The sequence below is a fragment of the Urtica dioica genome, chromosome 12 (genome assembly GCF_054948205.1).
Source record: "Urtica dioica subsp. dioica isolate 48M chromosome 12, U.dioica_male_clone48M_v1_H2, whole genome shotgun sequence".
NCBI lineage: Eukaryota > Viridiplantae > Streptophyta > Magnoliopsida > Rosales > Urticaceae > Urtica > Urtica dioica.
In genome coordinates this window covers 491,239-498,234 of record NC_142767.1, presented here as the reverse complement: position 1 = coordinate 498,234, position 6,996 = coordinate 491,239, and positions in this window count along the sequence as shown.

The window sequence follows — 6,996 nt, the reverse complement described above, 5'->3', positions numbered from 1 at the left end:
GGGTCGGACGTTTGAGACCGCGATGTTGGCATTCTGGATTTTCTTCCTTCGTTGGTTGTCATCGACCTCGTCCTCGTCCCTGCAACGGCTCCCTTTCTTGCGAATCCTTCGGCTCTCGTAGTATTCCTTGACAGAGATTTGTGTTGTCAATGGTGCCTACAAGAAGAGTAGTAGTCTTTACTTATGTACATTTGATTTAAAAAAGTCTCACGCAGACTCTTGCTTGTAATTGCTGAATAATCAATAAAAGTTGAAACGTTCATTCATTCTTCCTTGTCTGTTTGAAGCTTTATGATAAATTATAGTCTTTAGTCCTTAAATAAACCTAACAACAAATGAAGAGTCAAATATAGATTTGCATGAACAAACTCTTCATGGTTTGCTTAAAACAGTATATTCACAATCTAAGGATCAAAGGGCTATTGATCTCAGTATGATTGTTAGGAGAATCTATGATGTCTGGTTATGAGACATTGAGAGTTGAAAATTCTATAGTTCTTCCTAAATATCTTCTGAAGGTACTGAATTGATTAGTGCACTTCTAGAAATAGAATAAGAACAAACCATTTAACCTCTTATGTCTCGGAGTCACTATGTATGAATTGCATCATGCTTATCTCAATCCTAATAGCTTACGTACTCTCATTTGAGAAAGTCAGAGTTCTAGATTCACTATGTAATATAGACAAGACCTATTGGTGAAGTCCTAAGTTATGAAGGTGTCATGAACAACTTTGTGAATGTCTCATAGATAAGGAATTCATGTACAAGATTGCTGAAATGCAATGTATATCACCTCATGCTTTGTTCCTTGGTTAGTGAATAAATGAACTGAGCAGTGTCCAAATTGAGTCATGACTCTTTTGGATGAATCAATGTGACTTGTTAGCTCCTCGTCAATACATTGTTTCTAACTTATTCACAAGCGACAAAGGAGTTGAGGAAATAACAACTAGAAGGGTAAAATAGTAATTTTGTAAATCCCATCTAGTTGATGATATTCATGAAGGGTAAGCATAGGTAATATTCAATGGATCCACTCATTACAATTAAGTAGAATTCTTCAGTAGAAAATATATTCATTTGCACCAAGAGATTTCAGTGTCAACTCTTTAGTGGAGTCAGTTGACATTAAGCTAGAACTTGGAAAAGGTTTGTGAACTTTTGAGTCCAAGTATGCTAGCTCAAGCTTTGTTCATTTGGATCCATGAGGTCACTACCACAAGTCATTAGAGCAGGATTAGTTAAACAAGAAAGCTAAGTCAAAACAAGTTCAAATGTTGAACTAGACAAGTTTTACGAAAATTGTCTAAAGGGTAATTTTGTTCTTTTGGACATAGGATGGTATGAATGTCAATAAATAAGTTTTTTTGACATTGTCTTATGATGACAATGAGTTCAAGACACACGGCCAACTTGAAAATTTTGGCCTTGAGGATTGAATTTCATTTCATGGAATTTTATGTGAAAATTCTAAATAAAGAAACATCTAGAAGCGTGTTCTAGAAGCTTAAAACTGTCCAACCCAAGAGAGAAAGAGAGATCATTTTGTGCATTGATGTATGAAGATACTTGCCAAAAGAAAAAGAGGAAACAAATTTCCTCTAAGAGGAAAGCAAGTGGGTGGCCAAGAGAGAGACAAAGCAAATGAGGAAATAAATCCAAGTGCCATGATGGCTTAGGTTGGACGTCCATGAGGTAGAAAGAGGAAACAAGGATTTGCTCATGAATATGTGATATTTAATGGAAAAGAGGAAACTACCTTTTCAAGGCAAAATCTCCTCTTATAAATACCACACCTCATTCACAATTCACAACACACAATTTTTGAGATTGAGAGCTCCCCTCTCTAATTGTTGGTCGCCCCCTCTCTCTCTCTAGAATCTCTTCTTGTTCTTTTGTTTTGGCACCTAGGTCCTCATTAGACCTAGCGTTTTGTTTTAGCTCTTTAGCTCATAGACTAGTTCTTGAGTCATGGTGTTTAAAAGTGCCCACACACTAAATCCAACCTAAACTCTAAAGACTCTAGTGGTAGAAACTTTCGTGGTTGCTCGCAGGTTCAAAAGACTAGTGGGAGAGGCGAGCTGAGTGGGGAGACGAGCGTTTCAACATTCCTAAGGCTTCTCAACGTCAAGCTCCATTCAAAGTTGGTACCGAGTGAAAACTCAAAGTAGTTTTAAAATTTTAAATTATATGTTCATGCACTTTGTCTAGGTTGTAAAAACGTTTTGCGAGTTTTTAAAGAAAATTTTTATATTTCGCTGCTTGCTAGAAGCGATAAATCTTTTCTTAATCCTAGATCTATTCCAAAAATTTGTTGGGTGGCCTGGGAAATGAGTTCCGTCATCGTGGTGGGTCGCAAGTTCGTAGGCCATTAATGAAGGCGTAGATAGCGTCGCTTTCCTCGTAGTCGTCCACCTTGTTGGATTCCTCGATGAATCGGTTGAGGGAGTGTTGGAGCATCTCAGAGCTGCCTTGCTTATTTGTTAGGAGGTAGGACTTTTCTTTTCTCCGTACTCGTGAGGCGGAGAAACGAGTGAGGAACCTTTCTTAGAGGTCTTCGAATGATTGGACGGATCCTCGTCTGAGCCTTTGGAACCACTCGATTGCGATGCCGGTGAAGGTGAGGCTGAATGCCTGACACATCGTTGACGGTGACTGTCCCGTCATCCTCATGTTGGTCTGGTACTTGTGGATGTGATAAAGGGGGTCTGTGCTTCCATCGTAGAGTGGCATGGCGGGCGGGCATAAATTCCCCCCGGTGTCGTCAGCTAGCACGTGCGCCGCGAATGGCAAAGCTACACCTTTGATCATGCTTCTTACCAAAGGGGTTCTCATTTGCGCCGCTCAAAGCTCTCAGACTTTTTCCCTTAGCACGTTAACCATGTTGATCAACTCCTCGTTCTCAGTCTGGATGGCAGTTGGTGCGCCCTCTTTCGTTCGATGCTAGGGTGGTGTGCGGCCCGGGAGGTTTCGGAGTCGCCGTCGCCGGGGGACAACCTCATGTGGCTCGTGGGTCTCCGAGGTGGCCTGGCGCCTTGGGATCTCCCATCGGGCGTTAATGTGGCGCCTCAAGTCCACGTTTGGCTATAGGTGCCCGACGACTTGGTGCGTCATGACGGTGAAAACTTCATTGCGTCCCGGCTGTCGGCGACCTCCCCCCCTGTCCTAGACGTTCGAAGGTGGATCTCCGCGATTTGGTTCTTGCTCCTACCGTGGAGCGAGATGCTTGAGGGAGGTTGACGCGGGATCGTGGGCGCGGGTCTCTCCGCCCTTCGCCGCGGTGAGTCTCCAAGCACTGCGGTGCCCGTTCGCGGGTCATCCGCCATTCTTCTTGGCGGTCGTATCTAATGTCTCGTATGCTCGGATTGGGTACGTTGCCCTGGTCGTCTTCGTCGTGGGGTTCTCCAGCGGGCGCTCGCCCTTGCTCGCGCCCCTGACCCCCCGAGTAGGCATCTCGCACCAGTTTGACTCTCTCCCGGGCGTGACGACTCATGGCTCGCTCCTCCCTCTCTTTTGCGAATTCACTTGTCAGCAAGAAAATAATGTTCTCGAGACGTTCCATCCGATCGTCTCGTTCCGATGAACACCGGACCGATGGGGTTCGCCGCATTGGTGATGTTCGGATCGGCCGTAGGGACGGCACCTGTCGTCGAGCCCGCGCCCGCCGGTGGGGCTTCTTGGGTGTGTCCCTACCTCGCCTGCGTCCGTGCTCGCGTGTGGAGCCCACGTGTTGTCAATGGTGCCCACAAGAAGAGTTGTAGTCTTTATTTTGTACATTTGATGTAATAAAGTCTCATGAAGACTCTTGTTTGTAATTGCCTATTCATTTAATAATAAAGTTGAAACGTTCATTCATTCTTTCTTTGTTTGAAGCTTTATGATAAAACCTTAGTCTTTTAGTCCATAAACAAACTTAACAACTTACGAAGAGAGAAATGTAGATTTGCATGAACAAACTCTTCGTAGTTTGCTTAAAACGATATATTCGCAATCTTAGGGTCAAAGGACTATTGACCTCAGTACGATTGTTAGAAGAATCTATGATGTCTGGTTATGAGGCATTGAGAGTTGGAGACTCTATAGTTCTTCTAGGTATCTTCCGAAGGTACTGAATTGACCAGTGCACTTCTAGAGACAAGATAAGAACAAACCATTTCACCTCTTATGTCTCGAAGTCACTACGTATGAATTGCATCATGCTTACCTTAATCCTGAAATGAGACATGCCATTTCACAGCTTAGTATTCTCATTTGAGAAAGTCAGAGTTCGGACTCACTATGTGATTCCGAACAGGGCCTATTGGTGAAGTACTAAGTTGTGAGAATGTCATGAGTAACTTTGTGAAGTTCTCATAGATATGGAATTCATGTACAAGATTGCTGAAATGCAATGTATGTCACCTCATGCTTTGTTCCTTGGAGTGTGAATAAATGAACTGGCCAGTGTCCAAATTGAGTCCTGACTCTTTTGGATGAAACAATGTGACTTGTTAGCTCCTCGTCAATACATTGTTTCTAACTTATTCACAAGCGACAAAGGAGTTGAGGAAATAACAGCTAGAAGGGTAAAATGGTAATTTAGTAAATCCCGACTAGCTGATGACATTCATGAATGGTAAACATAGATAATATTCAGTGGATCCGCTCATTACAATTAGGTGAATTCTGGAGTAGAAAATAAATTCATTTGAACCGAGAGATTTTCAGTGTCAGCTCTTTAGTGGAGTCAGTTGGCATTAAGCTAAACTTGGAAAAGGTTTGTGAACTTTTGAGTCCAAGTGTTTAGCTCAAGCTTTGTTCATTTGGGTCCATGAGGTCACTGTCACGAATCACATCGATAGGAATAGTTAAACTGGAAGCCAAGTCAAAACAAGAACGAAAATTGTCGAAAGGGTATTTTTGTCTTTTGAGACAAATGATGAAATGAATGTCAATAAATTTTTGACAAGGTCATTTTATGACATGTTTCACTCGGCCATGACTTGATCATTGGGCCTTGTGAATTAATTTCATTTCATAAGAATTTTATTGAAAATTCTTATTGGGCCTTTTTCATGTTGTCATGAACAAATGGAAAAGCTTTTAGAAGCCTTTTCTAGAAGGCTATAGGCGCCCAACATACCCAAGAGATAGAGAGAATATTTTGTGCATAAATGTATGAAGATACTTGCCAAAAGAAAAAGAGGAAACAAATTTCCTCTAAGGGAAACAAGAGGTAGGCGCCCAAGTTGAGAAAGAAGCAAGGCAAGGAACAAAAAAGGAAACAAATCCAAGGCTTAATGAAGCCTACCTTGGCCGAGTGCATCATAGAGGAAAAGAGGAAATTGGCTCATGAATATGTGATATTCTATAGAAGAGGAAACTACCTTATTGAAGGTGAGACCTCTCCTATAAATAGGAGCCTCATTCTTCTCATTTTTCTCATTCCACATAAGTTAGAGATTGAGAGCTTCTCTCTCTAGAACTTGTGGTTGCCGCCCCTCTTCTCTCTCTCTCTCTAGTTTATTTTCGATTTTTCTTGTCTTGGCACCTAGGTCCTCACTCGACCTAGTGTTTAGCTCTGCGACTTCGAGACTCGTTCTTAAGTCGTAGTGTTTAAAAGTGCCCACTCACGGATTCCTTCTTTTCGAGTGATTTAGTGATAGAAACTTTCGTGGTTGCTCGAGGTGCCGAGGAAAGAAAGAGAGACGTGCTGCGAGGGGAGACGAGCGTTGCAAACTTTCCACAAGCTTCTTCAAAGTTCAAGCTTCAAGAAAGGTTAGTAAACTTCTAGCTCATATTGGTTTTTAATTACATGTACTTGCACTTGTCTAGGTTAGTAAAAACTGTTTTACTTGTAAAAGAAAATTTTTAAAATTCCGCCGCTTACCGAAGCGTTAATTATTTTCTCAAACCCTAGATCGATTCCAACACCACGCTCTCCGCTCGCCGAGGAGCGCCACTCTCGGAGATGGCCGCGTGGTTTGACATAGTGACTTCTTGACGTAGTGAGAATTCCTTGGTTGTCGTCAAAGCTCATTCCTACATGAGAAATGAGAGAGTTGCTGGTGGAGAGCCCTTACGTGTTCGTTCTTGGGATCCCCTCCTTCTAGCTCCAAAATGTGAAGCCGTTTTTTGGATTAACTCTTACGGACACGACGTGAGCGGACTTGGCCATGTGTCTTCGAATCTGTGTGATTAGTGGTTGAATATTCATCTTATCAAGAGAAGAACATGAGAATCGATTTCTCGAGTTCTTGAATACTCTTGTAGAGGGAATATAATTTGGCTTGTGAGCCTTGGGTTGAGAGAAAGATGACTTTTCTTCTCCCACTCTAGAGAGAATGGAAGTAGATCGTTCATCTTTTTGTATGAAATTTTTTAGTGAAGTGGCCGCTTTGATTTCTCTTTGCTCTTGATTTTAGTCTCAAAGGTGTTTCTAGTGAGAGAAATAGTTGGATAGAGGATTAGACACAGTCTAGTTTAGAGAGAGAAAAAGTCAACCATTGACAAGTGTTTGTCTCCGATATTTATAATAGAGTATTAAGGGTCCGTGTAGTCTCTTCATTTGGCTGTTATTAGAGGGACGGTCCTATTTAGGAGGGGTCGGATGAGATCTACCGAAGGTTCACGAGACGTACCCATGAGCCATGAGGCCGGTTGATGGGTCACGAGATGTACCCATGAGTCATGAGACTCGCTAGGTCATGAGACGTATCCATGAGTCATGAGACCCACCGGGGGGTCATGAGACATACCCATGAGTCATGAGACCTGCTAGGGGGTCATGAGACGTATCCATGAGTCACGAGACCTGCTAGGGGGTCATGAGACTTACCCATGATTCATGAGACCTGCTAGGGGTCATGAGACGTACCATGAGTCATGAGACTTGCTAGGAGATCATGAGACGTACCCATGGGTCATGAGACCTGCCAGGGGGTCATGAGACATACCCATGAGTCACGGTACCTGCTAGGGGGGTCATGAGACGTACCCATGAGTCATGAGACA